This window comes from Drosophila mauritiana, chromosome X (assembly GCF_004382145.1).
Source record: "Drosophila mauritiana strain mau12 chromosome X, ASM438214v1, whole genome shotgun sequence".
Lineage (NCBI taxonomy): Eukaryota > Metazoa > Arthropoda > Insecta > Diptera > Drosophilidae > Drosophila > Drosophila mauritiana.
In genome coordinates, this window is record NC_046672.1 from 4,813,548 (window position 1) to 4,835,903 (window position 22,356).

Here is a 22,356-nt window from a genome sequence, read left to right on the forward strand (position 1 = left end):
CAGCATTTGTTATTTGAATTTCGAAAATTATGGCCACAAATTTGTTTTATTGCCAAAGTCAAGGCGTGCAATCATTAAATGCAACAGCATGCGGTCCCGATTCCCCAGTCTCAGTGTCTCCACTGGTACACCCTGTCTCCAATCCCCCGTCCACCCTGCTCAGCTTCACCATTTTTCTGGCACCTGGCTTAGGAGATACTTCCAGATTCGCCGTCTCAACTTGAGTTATGCCTTGCACTAAAAGCGTTTCAACTAACTTAAATATGAGCACATCATTAGCCTAAAATTGTTAGTTTGCCGACTTGGTCATGGCCAGCAGACGCCTTGCCCGACGGATTTTCTTCTAAGCTGGGCCTGCACGGAGAAAAACGAATGAATCTGGTACGAAAAGGTTTCCTACGAAGTTAAATTGAAAACTGAAAGGATATTGCGAAACATTGCTGTAATAAAGAAGTAGGTCTACTCTTCATAATTAATGGAGTTTAGTGCGTCCAAAAGCAATCGAAAACGCCCAAATAAAACTTTCTATATCTCATTTCTCGCCGTGTGACTGGCAACAGTTTCAAACTGTTTGTGTCTTGCAGCTGTGCTGTGCGCCGTGTGTTGTGTGTGCATCATAATGTCTGATTAACACGTGCGCAAATTATAAGATTTTATGCATTAGCCACAGATATCAGAGCCCGAGATAAAAGCAAAAATGCCCGGCTTGCCGCACTCTCATCACGGATCCGATGATTCCCCATTCTCGGCTCTCGGCTCTCGATTCTGGAGTCTGGATTGTGGATTCTAGAGTCTGCAACTTATGGAGTGATCTTTTATGCATGTGCTGCACGCACGCTCAGCCAGCTCAGCCTGGACACCATCAAATCTGTGCTCATCCCAGTGCTTAAGTTTTTTTTTTTCGATCACTTTATTAGGCGAGCTGCTTACAACAACGCCACATATGTTTTTTTTTTTTTTCTTTCGAAATGGGAACGCTCTTGATTATTCCTTTGTTTGCCGCCTGCCTTCTCTAAAAGGGGGCGTGGCACGAGTGGTCCACATTTGCAGACTTTTTGCCAAGCGGGAATTATGTAAAATCGTTTGGTCATAATGTCCATGTCCATACAGAACAGTGGGAGGAGTAGCGGCGTCGTAATACACCAAAAGTGGGTGAAATGTTTTGGAATAATGAGTAGTTTCTAGCTTTTAACGGAACACTCCTACCAAGCAGAACAACTGGGAGCAATGTTCTCTTTTTTTTGGCTTAGGTTCGCAAAAAACGAAGTTAAGCATACAAAAATATATAAAGAAAGAAAACTGCATGTTTTCGAAACAATAAAAGGTGTTATGAAAGATGGTAATGTAATCCCCCATGCAAGCGCATATAAAAATCATACTAAAAACCCTGGGCATAAAAAAAGAGAGCAATACAACTGCTGGCTCTATTAATGGATAATCTCGTTTTTCACCGGTTCTAAGGTGATCCAAAGCCATCAAATAAGCCAAGCATCCAGATAAAGTCAAAACGACCCACACAGCAAATCATTGCGCTACTCCCAGAGTCGCAGCATAAAGACTACGCACCGGCATCGGTTTTAGTAATCGAATTTTATGACAATTCCATTAAACGGTCATTTACAAGAAGGCAACAACTGTTGGACAGCCAATGTTTGAGCCAACAATCTGCGAGGCTAAGCCCACTCGCCAAGCGATCCAACACGCCCACATCCTCGGGCCAGCGAAATAAAAACCACGATGGGCTGGGCTTTGCGCTCATTTATTTTTATTTTTTGTGAATTCTTGCTTTTTATTTACTTTATTTATTTATTTTTTTTTTTTTTTTGTGGGAAGGGGGCTAGAAAAACTGTTTTTCCAGCCTATAACACGCACAAATCTTGCATGTATTTACCCACGGACGGGCGGCTAATTCAAATTTCTGCTGCCTGCTCGACTTTCGAGATCTTCGATCGCCCATACTACACAGAGAAGAAAACGTATTATTTCGCAGTAAATGTGCTAAGCATTCGAAATATGAAACACTGTCTTTAGCAGCCGTTGTTATTTGACAATTGAAGTATTAGCTGTTTAATTGTTTATTTTCGCCCGGTGTATACAACTATTCCATCCGCTGGCAGACGTAATTACTTCCTACCCATCCACAAATCCCATCCTCCATCCTGCTTCGCATCTGCATTCTCCAATGGAGGGCAGTAGAGGCAAACAACATCGGGTTTTTTTTTTTTTTTTTTTGGTTGGTCTCTCTCTCTTTGGGGATTTTCAATTACCACCGATCAAAGAGAAAAAAAAAAGGGGGGGAGGGGGAGGATGGGGCTGCGGAAAAATGTGGTGCGCGTGTTTGGTGGCGTTGCGTGTCTCTTGGCATGTGTCCACGCGAAATTGATATCGAACATAATTTTTTGTTTTTCTTTTAAACATATTTTTTATACCTCGCAACGGCGCGCATTCGACTGAGGGGTATATGAAATAAATTTCCCAAATAAATTTGTACATAAAAGATATAGCAGTTAATTCAATAAGTTTAAGTATTGCACAAAAATTCTATCCAATTGCTCAGTTTCGAATTTCAAATATTCTATTAACCATAACGGGTAGCCAGCGAGTCGAAATATGAAAAAGACAGCATTACCGCTTTTATTCGTGGCTGTTCTACCTGCAAGCTTATAGCTTATAGATTATACATATATATATATATATATATATTGCCCCCACTCTTCTGGGGGGTTTGTATGTAAAAAGGAAATGGCTGAAAATGCTAACAAGATTTGCACGATCCGCCTGCCAACCTCTGGCTTGGGATCTTGGCTTTGGCAGTGGCCAGAGCTCCGGCTCCCAGCTCCCAGCTCTTTTATGCTGTCTGCATGATGACAATGACAAGGCTGCAAGGTTACAAGTTTTTCCAGATCGGGAAAAATAAGCGGGGGAAATGGAAAGGAGGGATGGGCGGCGGAAAAGGCGGGCCGGGGAGACAGGACAGAGATTTTTCTTTACTTTTTTTTTCGTCCCGCTCCGCGTAGCGACGATCATCAAACACTAAACAGCTCGTAAACACTTGGGCTTTATCGTCGCAGAGTCTCCCCTTATTTCCCCTTCTTTTTTGTTAAGAACCATTTCCCCAAGAGTCTTCCCCTCCTATTCCGATTCTCCCCTGGCTGATAACGTGCCGCTGACAATTGCAATTGCTGCCTAGCTTATTGTCTGCGGATTTTCCTTGTCGCTTGTCCATGTTTGTGCTATCAATTTTATGTTAAAATTTGCACTACGAAATTGCCAACAGCAAAAAGACGAGCAGAAGTTGGATTCGAAAATGGAGCACTAGATAAAAAAGTTGTAGCTTAAATTAAGATATCTATCTATTCACACGTCTGACAAGAGACAAACGAAATAAATTGTTTATAATCGCAGGCTGTAATTAAATCAAATTGAATTTAAGCGCTAAATGCTTTGAAATATTTAATTTCCCCCGAGAACTAATGCTTTATTGACCAAACTAATATTAAAACGAAAACTCTTTGTGCCAAGACGGCAGAACTCGTTTCGATTACCACTTTTGTAATGGTCAAAACGATCGAGCAAACTGGAGCTCCACTAATCGATCCAAATATTTACCATTTTTGCACGCTAATTGATAAACATTTCATTCCAGTTCATTCGCAGCTCCTTGAAGTTGTTGAAAAATTGCGATTTTCCATTACGGACACGAACATGTAAATTAAAAGTCGCACTTGAAGTGGATCTGAGAGCTGAAAACAGGATCAACAAAAAAAAAAAACAACATCAATAAAAAGAGAGTTAAATATCGGACAACATTAATGAGCAAACAGAATGTGTGATTTACACGCTTTTAGAGTTTTAGGTAAATTTTGAATTGAACAAGAGGTCTTTTCCATTTCCTAGTCGTATTTGTCCAGCGGTAACCTTTGGCCAAAATCAATTAATTAGCCCACTCAGTGCTGTCTGAAAATCTCATTATTTATGCACATAATCTTGACACCTTTGGGAATGTTTTGAAAGCCAACCCCCCATCCATCCTCCACCTTCCCTCGTCGCAAAGACCATCCATGTAATACCAGTTGAAAATACTCGTAGAAATGCATATGCGCGCTACACTCGATAAGTATACGCAATGTGCGTTTGTCAATGCCGATTATGATTGTCGTCGCCCCGCTCAGAACGCTTGGCTTCCAGGTTTGGGGGGTGAGAAACGAGGAAAACCCATCGAGAGGAGCCTCCACATTATGGACAGGAAATGCTGGCCGGGCCAGAAGCAAAACACGCGGAAAAAATGCAACCACTTTACAAGAATTTCATCCAATTAAATTTCCATAAAATGCTATTCGCAATGTCAGAAAGATGACATTTAATGAAAACAGATAGAAGAACTGCAGTTCGATAACCAGCTATCGTGTGAAATCGATTGTAGCGAGAAAAGCCATCGAACATAAATTGTTGCTTTTGGTAGCAGAATTTTGTATATTTCCTTTTTGCGAGCTCGCAAAAATGCATTCATTTTTCTTCCTGTGCAAATTGCGCTTGCGAAGCGAGCAACTTCCATCTGCAGCATTTCTATCTTTTCTTCGCTGGCTGCAATAAAACTTTGCAGTTAATTAGTCAAAATGCTGCACAACCGGGCTGGCAACTTTGCCAAATGATTCTATTAGCCAGACGCACAAAGTTGAAGAAATCAAGCAGCCAGAACCTCCAACGAAATTTCAAAAGAAAAAAAGAGCCCAAAAAGAAGAAGGTTGGCTGGTTGAGAGCCACCAGTATCCAGTATCCATTTGCACGCAGTAAATTCCTGAACATATTGGCTTGATATCGGCTGACAGGCAGAGGCGGCAATCGATAAGCCCAATAATTCAGCAACTTGTGTCCACAGTCTGCCACAATTAACCATTGTTTATATGCCCGATGGCCCGGTTGCTGCTCCAATTGGCCAACTGATGCTAACGGCCAACTGTTCGATCGCTGCACAAATTATAATTTGCAAAGTATTCGCATTTTAGCGGCAACTTTGTCGCCAGAATGCGGATTGGAATTACCACAACACAACCAGCAGTTTGAATAAATCGCGAGCCAATTTTTCAACAGGTATACCCGGTAATTCTTAGCAAGATTTAGATGTTCTCTGTTTCGGATTTCAGTGCTTCAATGGACAACTGGCAACTGGCATTGGTGTACATAGGCACTTAAACACCACATAAATGCAATAAGTTAGGGCAATAATTACAAAATATACGAGACAGGAGCTGTAATTGAATGTTGCAAACATTATTCGGTAATAAACGTGCATAGCTCTACAAAGAAGCTTAGTTTTTATCTTCCGCCTTAAAAGTCACTCTGTTTTCTGCTCAATTTAAAACTTATCACGGCTAATTGCCAGACCGTCAATCAACTGTTGTACGAAACCAAAAAAGAAACCACTTGCAATCCAATCCGGACGGAAAGGAACCATTTCAATCGGGCCGCAAGTGGATTTGAATTGAGATCTCAGCGGGAGTTGAGTGAAGCTCGAGCACCTGTTCAACCAATTGATAGCCAAGGGCGATCCGCCGATCCACCATCGCACCCCAGTCCACTATCCACAATCCAACCATCAGCCATCCATCATCCAAGTAACGCCCCCGCATGGTGGAGAGCATAATTGATATGCATAATCATTATTCGGTTTTTTTTGTCGCGTTTCAATTAAGGCATTATGAAAATAACTCCAGCAATTGTCAATTGTTACACCATGAAAAAGTCTTGATTCAATGACTTTTAAAACAAAATGAAATTATAAATTTTCCTTTTAAGTTGGAATACTTACAATACTTTACAAATTTCTAATACGAGGCTGCAGTATCGCAAAGACTTTTCCTGAGTGTGTGAAGAGAAATCAAAGCGAGATACTCGTATTCGCAGAGATTTATTAAGTTCACACATTCGAACAGCACTTGAGGCTGACAATTAAAAATCACTTTGGTCATTCTTCTCGCTTTGAGCCCCCCTCCCCTCTATCCTCTAGCGACTTTCAGCCAACTTGACTTGCGGCCCGACTCAACTCAAACTCAACTTGACTTGACTGCCGATTGCCATTTTGGTGGCTCTCCAAGTTTCTTGGGCAGCAGCTGCACCACCAACGATAAAAACAATAAAAAAAAAGTAAAAAAAAAAATAAATAAATAAAAACACAAACAATGGGCGATCTAAGGCGCCATATGCGAAACGTATTTGATACGCCCGTGTGTACAACAATTTTCTGGCTTACTTAAATACATAAATGGTCTAAAAGGGAGAACTGCTCGAGTTTGTTGCTACAATGTTACAGTTCGAAATGTGAATTTAATTTATGAATTTGTGCATTTTCTTCCCGATAAATGTTGTAGTCTGGTGTGCGAATGTGGCGGATACCACTGCACATCTCGCATTTGCCCCACTGTCCACTGATGCTGATTACTGATGGCCGGTTCGCCTGCGCGCTCGTTTGTCCGCTTAATTGTGAGAAAATATATCAACGGCAGCCGGACAACAAAGCCAGATCAAATGGAATGAAAAAGGCAAACAAAAAGCAGAAACACCACAAAACAATGTCTAAGTACACGGGTCTTTTGTCATTTGCATTGCGATTTGATCGATTCGATTCGATTCGATTCGATTCGAATCCATTTACTCACTTCGCTTTATCGGTGGGTGTCGCATGGCATTAAAAACTTGAAATAATCAATTGCGAACCGTCAATTGAGCGGGCAAACAACAAAAGGCGAAACCGAAACAAACAAAACAAGTGGCAAAGTTCTTGACATTGTTCGAACGGTTAAAAGAAAGTCGATAACTGGCCAGAGTAGATTGCATCGGTCCGAGCCCGAAACTCCAAACTCGATAGCCATAGCTATAGCTGGTTGCCCCTCCGATCGCCGATATCCTCTGGCAATCGTCAGCTGCGAACCCAAAACATTTGGGGCCATCAAATGAAACGAGTGCAAGACAGACAACACAACCACATCGCAATGGCCATGGCAATGGCAATGGCAATGGCATCGTGCTGCAAACATCGCAAAATGTTGCACAAATTAAAATTGAACACAATAATCAGTGTGACATGTTGTTGCCGTCGTTGTCTATATCTGCAGGGAGTGTAAAGCAAGAGATTTCAATGCAAGCACACGATTCTAGACGACGACGAAGATACCCCACTCGAATGTAAGCATGACTCTATAAAAAAAAAAATATAAAAAAAAAAATTAAAAAAAAAAAAAATAATAATATTTAAATATTCAATCAACTAAGAGCACTATATATATTATTATTTCCATTTGGTTTAGATGCATATCACCAGATCACCAGACTAGTCGACTTGTCCTTCTTGGCCATTCGAGCTGATTTTGACTCCAGGAACTATTTTTGCTTGGCCATTTGTTGTTGCCAAGGCACTTGTCGCCTGTCGACGGTTTTTCTGTTTTCTGTTTGCTGCTTTTGTGTCCGTGTGTCTGTTTTACTCACTTTGCTGTCTGTTCTGTCTGCCGTGTTCGCTGGCGGAGCTTTAGCTGCCTTCTCCCTCTTTCGACGCATGCGTAACGATCTTGGCCAAAAGACTGCGTCGGCCGAGACTCACTCCCCTGGCTGCCAACTTTTCGAGCGCATTGCTGCTGGCCAAGTGGCCAAATGGCCGACCGCAGCAAATGACTTTATTATAGGTTTTTAAATTTATAAACGCACATTTACCAATGCTAAACATCCTGCGCTGAAATCCCCAGACACGATCTCTCCGCACGTCTTGTTTCTTGATCCATAAAATGGAATTATGTGAACTATTTCGCTTTTGAATCGCTTTATGGCCTTTGGGTGGTGGCGTTTTCATTTGCAACACATTTTGGGGCCCGAATCGGGCACAGATCTTGAACGGATTTGGTCCATGTTGTAATGCATATTGAAAACTATGTTAAGCCTTTGAGTTTAGGCCTTTTCACTGCCCACAGGAAGTTGTCCCCACGTAGGAGCACAAACAACAGATCGAAGACAAATCATGCTGATCTCCCTAAGTCCAATAATGTTCTAAAGAGCTGGTTCCGAAAATCCTTCTTTCAGCCCAAGACAACAAAACGATGTGAAAGAAGCCACTTCCATTCCGATCGACGATCTTTATCCTACGCATCTAAACAAGAACTTCCAGACGTGTGGGCTCCCCAATGCGATCTCTTTTTTTCTTTATTTTTTTTTTTTTATCCGGTGCGATCGTTTAGTTGCTGATTTGTTGACCCGATAAAAATGGGACTTTAAGCCTCGCTGGCATGCACATAATTTGTAGTTTTTGGTCATTGGACAAAACTTTGACAAAAAAGGCGATCAAAACTTGTCGAAAGTTCGGAAGTTCGATTGAGAGGTTTTTTTATTGCTTTTAAAGTGGACGGCCGCCCAAGTTGGTGGAGTTCATAATTCCTGAGCTGCTTGTTTGTTCTTCTTTATTACGCGGACTACCTACTGCTGTTCGCGGCTTACCCAGTGCACTGCAAGAAAATACGACTATGATCGAAGTAAACGTATAAAGTAGCAGCAGCTTATGTTGTAAAGTTGGTAGTACGCCTTCCTATAGTATATATATTTATATATAGCATAGAAAAGCAAATATTTGCCTAAGTGTATCCATATTTATTCATGTTTTGTCGCCTGCTTCCGTCGTTCTTCCGCCTTTCAAGTTCTTGCAGCTTACTACGTTTGCTGTTATTCCCACAAAGTGGCTTTTTCATATATCTTATATATACTTTTTGTGTGATCTTCCTATGAGCGCATTAACTTCATATTGAAGTCAGCGGATCAGATCGCTCGTCTTTCCCATCCTCCGCAGTTGGATAATTTTATGCGAAATTCTCGTGCTTACCAGCTCAGCGGGCCGCATATTTATAAACATATATGTATATGTGTGTAAAATACAGCTGAGCGCCCAAGTGCTTCTCAACTTTGGTTTAATTTCTTTCGGCTCTTGCTTTATGTAACATATATTTTATAATTATAGTTTGCGTGCCCCAGGGCTGAGTGAATAGCCATTTGGGTGAGGGTCATTTCAATGGGCCATTGAAGGGAAGTGACTGGACTGGGCGCTAAATGAAAGCTTCTTAGAAAGAGTTTAACAACAGATTGGCAAGTCTTGTTAAAGTCTAAAACTTGTGCTTAGTTATGTAATATAAATACTCAATATACGAAATATTGCAAATGAGACCATCGAGAATAGAATGTTACATATAAAGCACTAATAATACTAAAGTGTATTCATTTCCTTTCAGATAGTATTGCTAATCGCCCTGCTGGCAAACGAATGACTTGCGACACAAACGCGATGCATTTGACCCGAAACACTTAACGGTAACTTCTACGTCAACGTGCTTCGTGTGACCTTCAGCAGCAGCAACAACAACAAATTCACTTAGCAAACCTTTTAGCAGCAACAACAAGAAAATAAAAGAAGTTCACACAGCGCCAAGTGCGTCCATTTACATAATTGTCACACTGATTTTGTGTACTTATTGCATTGTTGTTTTTTCTGAGCCATTAAAAACAAAAAAAAAAAAAAAGAGCAGGCAACATTTCAATTTGTTTTTGCTGTGCTCTTCAAAATGTAATTAACCTCAAGTTTCCTTATTTCTTGGCATTTTTTCGGCTCTTTGGTTTTGTGTATTTTTTTTTTTTGCGTCACTTTTAGAACAACGACAACGTCAGCGTCGAGTAATTAAGCAAAGCTAAAAGTTCATGTTAATTGTCCCAGAGGGAAAGAGAGCGCTGAAAATGGGGGGCCAGAAAGAGACGGGGCCACACAATTATGAACCCCCAAAGGTCAAAGACTAAGAGAATTGTCAACCGTGGACAGGTCGACAGAGCGAATGAGCAGCGGCCACCAGAAAAAGACACATGGAGAAAGAAAAAACAGGAAAATATTTTTAAAAAAATTTTCAAGTTTCGAATTTTACGTAGAGCTTATTTATTATTTGTTTTAAAGAGCTTAGAAGCTGTAATAAAATATTAAACAATTATATTTTTGTGCTGCAATATGACTTCTTTATAAATAAAGTTAGGAACTATTAATATGAAATTGTTAATAAATGTTTTTCCTTCATTTTTTTTTTTTTTTTTTTTGTTTATGTTGACTCATTGAAGGGGAGCCGTGACTGCTTCTTCTTCCAGTTGGACGAACTCAACGGAAGCAACGAACGACAACTCTTTTTTTGGCATTGTTTTGTGCTGTGTTTTGTTCTTCCTTTTTGTATGTTTTTTTTTTTTTTTCATTATTATTATTTTAGCAAAATACCGTTAGATTGTGCGAACACACGGTGTGAATGATACTTTAATTACACCAAAATGCGATGGAGGTAGAGTGGGGGGTTAATAGTATTATGCTAATGCAAATCAAGATACAAGTTTGTTCACACTTCGTGAATAAGAAACCATTTTAAAACAAGCCAAAACTAATGCCTGTATTAAACCTGTATTATTTGAAATCATAAAATAATTAATCATTTGTTAATATAGCAGAAAATATCAAAGGCACTAGCAAATAATTTAAATAAATCGGCAATGAAAATCCATTTGGTTTAGTCCAACTTAAGGATTCCACCAACTTCGTTGCAGCTGCATTTATAAATATTAATTAAGTCCATTATTTAAGCATGTTAAACTGGTCTCACAGAAAAATTAAACGTTTCAAACTCATTAGGCCGAAAGAAAAATGAAAATGCTAGATTGGTGCAGTGGACAAGAGAATAGCCGTTAGTTAGTTGGTAGCTTTTCTTTTGTTTCTCGTGATAGGTTAATATGCGTGGACAAAGCGCCGACATTTTCGGGAGGTGTTATCAACACATTCGAGACATCGAAAGTATTTAAAAGCGTATTTTTCTCATCGTCGTTTAACAAAAGGGCTGATATGATGTTTAAAAATCAAGTTGACTACTGAGGAAAATTCGAAGCCACCACCCCCCGTCCCACCTACCCGTCATCTTTATTTAGTTTTTAATGGAAAATCAAACGTTTGCGCCAGTAGCGACAGCAAAGTGGAGTGTCCCATACGTGTTTACATTAATTTTCAATCAACTCGATTTGCATTACATATGAGGCAACCAGATCGGGAGAAGCCGATGATACCGCAACACGAGATAGCGCGAAAAGCTCAAACAAATTTCCTCTGTTACTTGAGATACTCTTTAAAACTTTAAAAATAATGATGAAAATTCAAAAGGGAGGTAAGTTATAGAACTACATGATTAGAAAAATAATTATGTTTAGAAAAACCTAAGCTAAATATTCATACGAAATAAATTAGTTTTTCTTATCATAAATTTGAAATAATGCTCCAAATATGGATTGTCATACCTCGTTCAGCTCGTAAATCAAATCCTAATCAATTTGCATTTAAATTTTAAAAAACAAAAATTTTTAATTTATTTTCAAATTTTTACGATTTTTTAAAAAATGTGAAAACGTAAAAAAAAAAATCAATTTTTCAAAGTCGGACAAAAAGTGATGCGTATCGTTAGCAAAGCTGCTCAAAACAGTCATTCTTTTGGTTGTGCGACGTATTTTGACCAATTTATTAATATTATTACCACATTTCCATATTTGTTTATTATTTTCAAAGACTAGAACATACAAATGATGCATGAAAATCAGTATAATTTCTTAATTACATTTTTAGTTAGCTAATAAAAAAACAATGCCACTTTGACATAAAAGCTAATTTTCCCCAAGAGAAAAAAACCCCAACTGCTTCGTTCCAAAGCTCATAAAACATTGGAACGTAGCCAAGATACCCGAACAATTTATGGACTGCCACTGGACTAAGGATATTGAATGGGAGAAAATAAAATCAATGACTTTGGATGGGGGTTCTATCCACCCGATCGACGTTTTTACACACCAGTTCCATCAAAAGCCACGAGCGACAGCAGCATCAGCACCAGCATCACACAAGGTGGCAATTAATCAGCGAAATTAGTTTTTATGCATTTTAAATGATTTTATAGTTTGGCTTTGGCTGCGCGGCACCGTTACTTGGAGTATCGTCAATATGGCTAACAGAAGACAGACTTCCAGCCCCCCACTACATCCCATACCCCATCTTAAATCTGGTGTGCCCCCCATCCACGCAGGAGGATGCCCACTATCTCATCCAGCTGCCTTTTAGTGCCTGCAATCTGTTACCAAGTCTGCAATCAAATTTTCGCTTTCATGCCATTTGGCCAGAAAATAACAAACACAAGGATCGAATGGACGGAGAAAAATATAAAAAAAAAAAATCTCACAAAATGATTTTACGCCGCAAGTTGATCAAACATAAATTTAATAAAAGGCTTTTGCCCTAATGTGGACCTGCAACAGCTGCACTCGGCGAAATTCAACTCGACTGCATGCATATCCTTTCCAAGGATTTTGATTTATAGAATGTATCGAGGTGTTAAGGAAAACATGTTACCTCTATGAGCTCGGGCTAAATGAGCTCTTTCAACTAGTAAAACTTATAATTCAGCCAGCCAATATACTCTCTCAAATGGCAAATCACATTTCCAGGGTGCTCCTCCAAATGCACTTACGTCCGCAGCTAATGTTAATGGGGTGTGGCATTTTGGCCAGTGTAAATAAATTAAAGAGCAGCCGCAAAACAAAAGCACTGATCACCGCGCGAGTGAGACGGCAAACGATAAGGCGAAAGAGACGGCGAAGATGCGGCGGCATTTTGATTGCATTTCATTTGTGGCAGCAGCCAGTGAAACAAAAAAAGAAAGAATAACTTGGCCAAGAGATTTTGACTCGTTTTGGCCTTTGTTTGCTTTGCAAATTGCGCTCAAGTGCGCCGCCGAGATAATCAGTGCAAATTCTGGCCAAAATGGGGAGGGGGGTGCTCTCGAGGGGAACGGGGCGGCGGAGTATCGCCGCTTTATGATATCTTATCTGTGGTTAATCGGAGCAGCTGCTCCTGCATCTGCATCTGCGCGCGTTTGTGTGTGTCATTCCTTGAGCAAATAATGGCAACAATTATTCCGGCAAATGCAGCCAACCCAGAATATCGGGGACTCCTCTTTTTGCACTCACAAAAACGCGTTCAATTCAAATAGTTATCTCCTCTAAAAAGAGAAACACTAATAACAATTCTAATGAAAGCTAATTGTAAGGCATCTAAATATAAATAAATACTGCTTGAAAATAAACAAATGTAATGATTGTGCGCAGGATTCTCTATCAAAGAATTGTCTCGATTTTTTCTTGCAGTGCAAAACGATTTCAACTCCTTGCGGCCGTTGATTCCTTTTTGGGTGATTATGCAATTTAGCAGCTTGTAAGTGATTGTTTGTGGGGCGTTGTTGGCCTGCACCACTGCACCACCGCACCACTGCACCACTGCAGTTGCAAGGTGCAACATGAGAGCCACTGGAGGCAGGCAGCTGTGCGCTCGCCACAAATTGTTGTCCGCACATTTTCCTCCTCTTTCGGCATTATTTCTGCACTTGGCTCTGCTTTTTTATTCGGTACATTATTTTATTCTGGCTTTTTTTTTATTTTTTGCTCGTGCGGCGCTGATTGTTACAATTTTTGTGTGTGCGCGGCTTTCAAATTAAAACGCAGAACATTTTTGGCCATTTTTCTTCGTACTTTTTTTTCCGGATTTTTTCGGGCACTTTGTGAGTTGAAAGTATAGAGGGTATTTTCATGGGGTTGGTGATTATGCTTCCTGAAATCGACGTTTGGATATTCTTTCCTGTGCACAGCTTACTTAAATAGTATCTAAGTAAATATCTTGAAGTATTTACCTAAAGTAATTCAGTTTCTGAATTTCAAAAAATATTTCAAATAATATGTTTCAAATTTTGGGTAATTAAGGGTATTACGAACTCCAGGGAACTCTGATAGCTGAATCCAACCCACATGGCGAAGCAGCTTGTGGATGATAAGTTGGGATTGGGAATTCGGGATTGGGGATTGGTGGGTCGGGGAATGGGGTTCCGGTAGAAGATGACGTTGACTCGACGACGACGATGACGAAGACGATGCCAAAATGCAGCGATGTTGTTTTTGTTGTTAACAAACCACACGTAAGCCAAATAAAGTAAATTGCGGCAAATACAAATTGAAAACGGTCTGACAAATGAAAGTCAGTAACAACAGCTGCAACCGCTGCGATTTGGGATCTGGTGCAAAATCGTGGAGCGGAGGAGGAGGAAATCATTTCAAGGTCAGGCTGAAGCGCCCGGCCAAGAAATTCGTTGAACCGACTTTCAACAAATTGTGACAACGCCCATGCGACAAAAGCCACTCCAAAAAATATAATCAGTGCACACAAAGAAATACTTTGTGGTCATGTCTGAGTAAAAATGCAAATATTCACATAAATTTCACAAGACTGCGCTAAAAGTGTATCATGAAATATTATATTTTATAAAATAACGCTGCATCGCATATTAATTGATTACATTTGTTCTATTAATGAGAACACTTGTTTAAGCTTTGTGCTAAATTGTGATGATTGTGTTCTGCTTTTTTCGCAATCATTCTCCATTCCACACAGTGACCGCAAATTAATTACGTTCAATTGAGCAGACAAGGACACGCCCATTGCGGTGCCGCCCCTCTTGCGGTTTGCTCGCAAGCGTACGACTTTTAATCCTTGTAACACCCATCAATTTGATCCAGGATCTTATGAGGAGAAGGACAATGACCAGCAAAGCTGTTTATTGTTTAAAAATCATATTGAATACATTAACCTTGTTGCAACAAAATGTCTCGAGCGGGCCAACAAAATACTTTATAATTATGCTACTTTTGCAACGGCTCAACATCTGTGCTCAATATTATATGGGCAATATGTTAAAGGCTTAAAAAAATACAAAAAACAGCAACAAAGCGAGGGGGTGTTGCTCATTAATCATATGACAAACGTTTTTCTTTGTTCACTCGCTTCGCGCATCGCAGCAATTCGTTTTTCTTTTTTCGAAAATTTATGCATATTGCGAGTCGAATTTGACAACGGTCCCGAAATCCAGACACAGACCCACATTCAGCCCGATATCGAGAAATGGAGAGTGGGTGGGGTGGCAGAATGCAGCCACTGAATCATTTGGAAACCGAAAACCCAGCAAAAGTAAGTCACACACAAAAAAAACCATAGGAAGCCAATTAAAACCGAGCTCTGATATATGACAGTCAATGTGCAAAATAAACTGAAGGGGATTAAGGTTGAAAACTGATTCTTACTTGCTATGCCATTAAAAAAAATAAAAAAAAGCTGGGATCGTATTTTCGGTGTTTTCCAACACAGCTTTATTAAAGCTTTGAAGCTCCAATGTTACAAAAGTATTTTTAGTTCAAGAACGAACGCTAGAGGAACAGAACTTCAAAGTTAATAAATAAATTATTTACGATCTCTGCCGAAAAAGAGGATAATGCTTGGCATTTATGATTAGCTTGGGTTCACATTTTGTCGTCTTCTTTCAGTTGCTTGCGATGCAACATATTGAACTGCAGCATAGCGCACATTGCATTCTGGGCATAATAATTGGCCATGTATACAACCGGCTCGAATAAATATATTTAGATGGCCATATGGAATGTCTGGGCATATTTCATCATTGCAGGTCTTTGGCTTTTAAAATTTGTGCAAGTTTCGGTGGCCTAACATCATGGGAGAATTCTATCAGCGAATGCTACACATAATTTTGCATAGTTTTATTGCAGAACGTGGAATGTACCACTCGTTACCCGAACACCAACAGAACTCAAGAACTCAAGACTTTCGGAGTGGATCAGCGTCGAGTGCTCGACATTTATATGCGCATCACTTAGTCGAACTTCTTTTACCATGAGCGGAATTCATAAAAGGCAAATTCTACTCACTACATACATATAAACATAGGTAAAAGATGTATGTATGTATACTGATGGGAAAAAGGCGCTGAATTAGTTGGTATATATTCTGTGAGTAATTCTCGTGTCTATGACATAGGAAAATGCCTCGAAAATGCCTCTTAAATGCAACATTTTCATGCTGTAATTGCAAAGAACTACGCCGGCAACAACAACACACAAAAAAAAACATTAAAAATAAAAACGAACAACACCAAGAACAACAAAAGGGAAAAATGGAAAGAGAAGAAAACAAAAGCGGAAGCTTTGGCAATGATCATGCAAACTGCTCATTCATAGGATAATTATTCCATGAGTTCATTGCGGTGGCGTCGGTGGGTGAGCAATTGTTTTTTCTCTCGGTTTTTTTTATTTTTTCTTTATTATTATTTTGCTGCAGTGGCCTGGTGGTGTGGCACCTTCCGAGTGGGGTATTCTCTCCCTACAACATCTACACTATATATATATAGTATGTGTATATATTTTGCCGAGCCAATGTCGTGGGAGCTGAGGAGCTCAGGAGCTGAGTCGGCAGCCACGTCGGCTGCGATGCGATGCATTTTTAATGTTTTCATCGCGTTAAGTGCATATCTAATTTAAGGCAGTCGCTTTATAGGCTAGGCTGTTCCACATCAGTCTCGTAAGTTCAATTTTCCAGCACCACTAATCACTCAAGAATGTACAGATGAATGCAGCGAGATAAGAGAGCAATTTGTTTGGTTTCAGAGAATATTTTATTAAAAGCTGATAATTTGCTTGTGGCAACAATATTATATTCAGTAATAATGCCATAAGTAAATATATGTATATTAAAGAGATTCTAGAGAACCTTCGTACCCGAAATTTCTCTGACGACCTTGTGACGAGAATCACCAAAAATCAGCGGACGAAATGTAGCACGCCCACACTTTGTTTCGCATGTCTGACCAGTTTTTTGTTTTTTTATTTCGTATATGCAGCAAAATCCGTATTTTAAGGTGGCTCCTCTATACATCCCGAAAAAATCACAAAATTCTTCGAGAATGACAATGACTGAAGCGAACTCAAGCTCCACTGGACTCTCGACTGTTCCACTTATGTACATACATACATATGTACTCACGTACAATTCATCACATTTACATTGAACAAAATTTCAAACTTTAAAACGCAGTTAAAATATAAAAAATAAATTAAATATAAAAAATGAATATATTTGGTAGAAATAAATGTATATTTACGCGTTGTACTCATCGTATTTTTCTTATTATATCATCTCGATATAAATGAAATATTTTCTCAGTGTCACATACTTTGTATTTCGGCGTTCAGTTGTTTTTTTCTTTTTTTTTTTGTTGACTTAACAAATTTGAGCGTACATATATTTGCCATCTTCTCCTTTCGCTTAAAACGGTAAAAAAGTAAATTTGATTCATACTGGCACGTAACAACACCAAACGCTTTTGCTTGTTGACTCGTTTTATTTTTATGATCCCTGTTTTGGCCGCTTTTTTTGTTTTGTTTCGCTCGTTGGAATTCTGCGAATTTATATTGACAAATTTCATTAGAACTTGTACTTGGTCAGAAGCCGGGCAAAGGGGCGAACTTGACTTGGCTAACTGTAGTCGAACGAAATGAAATGAAATGAAATGAACTGAAGTGAACCGTGCTTCTTTTTTTTTTGTGGCACGAAAACGAAAGACTTAGGCAACGAACTTGAAATTTGTCACTACAGCAAACTTAAATGCCTGGGATTTATTTCATAAAATAAGAAGAAACAGGGAGTACAAGTTTTTAGTTCAAAATTCACCTTTTTTGCTCGACTTACAAACCATAAAGGGAGAGGTGCGAGAAAAAAGGGCGGAGATAGAGAGGCATGTTTTTTTTGCTTTTTGGGAAACCCACAAAAGAATTTAAATACCAAATTACACATCAACTGACCAGAACAAACTCAAATTCATTGTGTGTTTGTGTGTACTTAGCACAAATTCTATGATTGCGAATTCTAACAAACACACAATGCCACGCCCCCCGCAAGCCGCCTACCTACGCCCATGCCCCACTCCCCCTTTTCCGCGCTGTTTTGTGCAGAGCAGCGTGACAAGAACAAACAATGAGCAACAGCAAAAGTAGCAGCTACAATAAAAATAACACAACAGAACTACTGCGAAAAAAAAAATAAACATTAAAACCAAATACAACATTTTTCGTTTCTTATTGAAATGGAAATAGATTTTTGCAGCATTGCTGCTACTTTGTAGGCTTGTTGTTGCTGTCAAGTCCATTGTGTGATTTGCAACAAAAATAAGAGTCAGAAAATGCCAGTTCGGCAAGTCGAATATTCTATTCCCCTTATTTTCATTAAATAAATGCACATATATTAAATTGTTAATGCTAATTCCGTATTGGTCAATTCAAAATTAAAACACAATTTACCGAGAGTTATCAAAAGACACCAAAATCCAAATACCCTCGCGTTAGAGTATCACAACAAAGGCAAACACTTTGCCTGCCATGATTGTTGTTGCTGCCTCGAGTGTTGAAGTTCGTGTGAATCGCTCTGTTGTTGCTTTTTTTTGCAGTAACCAACAACATCATTACCATGCCACAAAGTCAGGGGCAACAAAAACAACAACAACAAGAACATCGAGAATCTTTGCCCATTGTTTAATTTTTTTCTCTCTTTTTTCTGTTTTGTTATTACAATGAAAGCTCATTGTGGCAAAGAGGCATCTAAATCTGAATCTGAATTCGAATCAGAGGAACCACAAGTTGGCAACAAGTGCTTTTCATTGGCCTCAAGCCTCAAAAACAACAACTGCAGTCCATTTTTGGCCACAAAATGTTGCTCCATTAAAATGTTACAATGCCCAACTTTTTTTTAGTAGCTGTGTGCATCGTTACCAGAACGAAAAACAGAGAAAGAACAGCACTTTAATTTAGCCCATTAAAGGATCATAAAGCGATTCTCCAGGGGATTCTTCAAATACTTTGCTTACTTTTCATCGGATTATCAGATTTATTTATTTGAAGTTATTTATGGGAATTTAACTAAATATTTATGATAGCAGCATTAGCAAGCAGTTAGTTAATTCCAGCTTGCCGCATAATGAATTCATCATAATGAGTATTTTCTGTTTTGATTGCACTTTTTCCTGGCCACGAAGTTAATTTCAGCACGCTCAAATGCACTTGAAATCAATGAGGAAGTAATTAGATTAACTCTTCTTTTCTTCATTTACAGTTCTGGATATTCCCATTCCCATTCCCCCCCATTTTGCTGCCGTCTTTATCCAATTTGCTGTTGGTTTATAAATCAAGTGTAAGTGACATTGAAATTTATTGGCCAGAATTTCTGCTTCTCTGCGCTCTTTCAACTCGCTTATTATTTGTCTATTTCCCTCCTGCTTTTTATTTATTTTTTTTTCCAGCGTCTTGCTCTGTTGCGTGAGAATTTCGCATGTTGTGCGGTAGTTTATATAACACACAGTACATATGAAAAGACCCACACATACATATTTGATGTATGCTTATTCTTACACCATCTAATTAAAGCGCCGACCATCTGGCAAAGTTTTCTGTTTCAAGTCGCACAAATCATAATCTTCTCTTGCGGTTACTTTGAGTTTCGGATATTGTACATACATATGTATGTAGTTTGAAAACGAAGGGAAATGGTTTTTGATGGCAATAATTAATGTTTATTTTCGATTGGGCGCCGTCGTTTCCGTTGTGTATTTTCGAGAATCGCGAATCTTAAGTCGGTTCTTTCTAGATTAGTTTTTATTTTCTCTCAGCCATTTCACACTACAGATAGTTGTCTTCAAAATAAAAATAAAAAAATCTCTATACTCTACAATTAATTTCATCATTTTGCGATGACGATGAATTGCTGACAACTGGTGTCCATTGCTCCCTCACAGCTTTATTTACTGATCGTTTGTGGAATTTCATAAGTTTTAGCAATCGAATGATTTTAATTGCCTTGACATTGCCGTTTCAACCGTTAAGTAACTTAACTATACCGCTAGCTATTTATTGTCACTTCTTCATGTTTTTGCGCAAATATCTTCATTAAATAAGAAAGCATCTTAAAGTATCTGCTTCAAATACAGTTTGATAGCCAATTGAACGATAAAGTGGCAAACAACCAGTTACCGTTAGACAAGTATCTTAGCCCCCCGAAATGATTTCCTTCGAATTTTGTCATCGAGATTTCGATTTCGGATTTTTGTTCATTTTCTTGTTCATTAATTAAACATTTCACGTGTGAATTTCCTGCAGCAACAGGTACATCCGGGGAAAACATTTTTGGCTGTCTATAAATCTATATTCATATATGCACAGGGGGTCTCACACTTTTTTTTATATATGTGTGTATATATAGTTTGTTCGTTTTGGGCTTTGTTTAATTTCGAGATCTGAGCTTTTCAGTGCGGGGGGCAATTAAAAAACTCTTTACGCAATTTGCAGAGATGTGTTTTTTTCTGTTTTTTCTTAGTTGTATGTGAGGCATTTTTTGTTGAAAACGTTTCGCTTAATTTTAGTTTATGGCTGCCAATAACCGACGTCAAGGCCAAGGCCAAAAAGGCCGGTCGACAGACAATCGTTTGCTTCGTTATTTTCTAAGCCGCTCCAACTACCAAAAAAAAAAATATATGTATACCAAACACAAAAAGTGAGGAAAATAAGTGTAGTTGAGCCTACAATTTGTCTTGGAGTTGCCGTTTTGTGCGTGCCTCACGTCCCGCACGAAACCGAAACTGAAATTAAAATTGAATATCATCTAACGAGATCAGCGCAGAGCAATCTTTTGGATGCTAATTGCCGCTCGAGATACTAAAGAGTTCAGCGGTATTTGAATGCCATCGGAAATGAACAACACAGGAAGGTTTCATTCTCAATCAATTCAGTCGCAAATCAAATTTGATCCAAAAACAGAAATTCCGGATGGAAAATATCTGTAAGCATATATAAATTCACAACTTATGCAGACAAAGAAATATAAGTACTGTGCTTGTTGTTTAGTTACATTACATATTTTTCCTACCAACATAACCAATTAATGCTGAAACTAATCACCATCGATCAAATCAACTAAAATAGCCCAGCCTGCGTCAAGGAAATCGCAAATATTTAATTAACAAGCGATTTGAACTGCAATCAAATGATTTGCATACTTTGGCTAGTTAACTGTTTAACGCTTGCCATAAAATATGCTTCACATTTTGATTAATGCCATATAATTGAGGCGGAATTTAGCAATCAAAGTGGAATTAAAATAAATGTTAGTTTTTAAATTGATACATAGGCGGCATGGAGATGCCAAAATGTGGTTTATTTTTTAATCAGTGAGCTAAACAATTTCTGGCCACATTGAAATCATTAGTCATTATGACTTTCGACTTGTTGCGTGTGAGGAGCCAAGCCAAGCATCTCGGAAATCGCGCTAATTTATCTCTTATAAGTAAAGCCTTTCGTCTTGTCTCGCTTTTTTTTCCTGTATTTTATTTGTATTTTTGCTCTGTTGGGCCACATTTCTTTCTTCTCGCGGCTGATGCGCCGCAGAAACAACAACGTCGAGAACAAGAAAAATAATAATAATAATAATAATAATAACAACAACAATGGCGACTCATTCACTTAGTCAGCAGACACTGGCGACTTGGTTTTTGACTCAGTCCAATGAACTGCAAAAATCTGCAGGCCAGCCAAAAGCAAAAAAAAAACAAGATAAATACAAATAATCTGTGCAAAAAACTTCGGTGAGATGGACTGAGTAAATCAGCTATAGGTTCTTAAACTAAATTTCAAAACTTTGTTTGTTGGCCAACATTTACGTGTCTTTCAAACATTTCTAAAGAAAATTTCTTAAGTTCTGAATAGATTTTGGAAATGCAAAGTAAACCGAAATATACATAAACTAGCGTCGTAAACATAATGAGCTTGATTCAAAAGATACAATTTTTGATTAGATGTTTAAATATTCCTGCTGTCATTTCTGAAACGTGTTTCAAAGACAACCTGCGCTGTCATAAACCAAATCACATAAAAATCCAAATCATTTACACACGAGTTGAACGATTCTGGGCGAATAAATATGTTAAATGCACAAAAATATATATATTAATGGCTGCATTTATATCGTGTTTTTAGATCAGCCAACCAACATTTTCGGGCTGTAGCTCATCAATATAATTTAAACGGCCAGCTCGGGGCGATCCCCGAATTTAAGCTGCTTAAGATCGATCCGCAACCAACGTCCGAAAAATCTTTCGACTTAATCATTTGTTGCGTGGCTCCTAACCGATTTTTGTGAATGAATGCAGACATCGAAATAACAATAATTTGCGCAAAAAATAAAACGCTCAAAATTATACGGGTATATTTATAAATACGCAACGCATAGGAATTTGTACAAATCTTCGCCCCTAATAACAGTTCTCCTCGTTTTCGCGCAAAAGAAAGGTGCACTATAAATAGATCAATCGAATGGGTTGAAGTGTTCGTCTATAAATA

General features: G+C 38.7%; 1 long non-coding RNA gene across 1 annotated transcript in view; it reads right to left on the reverse strand.

The window, feature by feature from the left end:
* Nucleotides 1-22,356, reverse strand: part of LOC117146681 — a 54,220-nt gene that overhangs the window by 4,433 nt on the left and 27,431 nt on the right. The window contains exon 3 of the long non-coding RNA XR_004459815.1: nt 3,610-3,743. This is a non-coding gene — a long non-coding RNA (uncharacterized LOC117146681). The remainder of the gene's footprint in view (nt 1-3,609; nt 3,744-22,356) is intronic.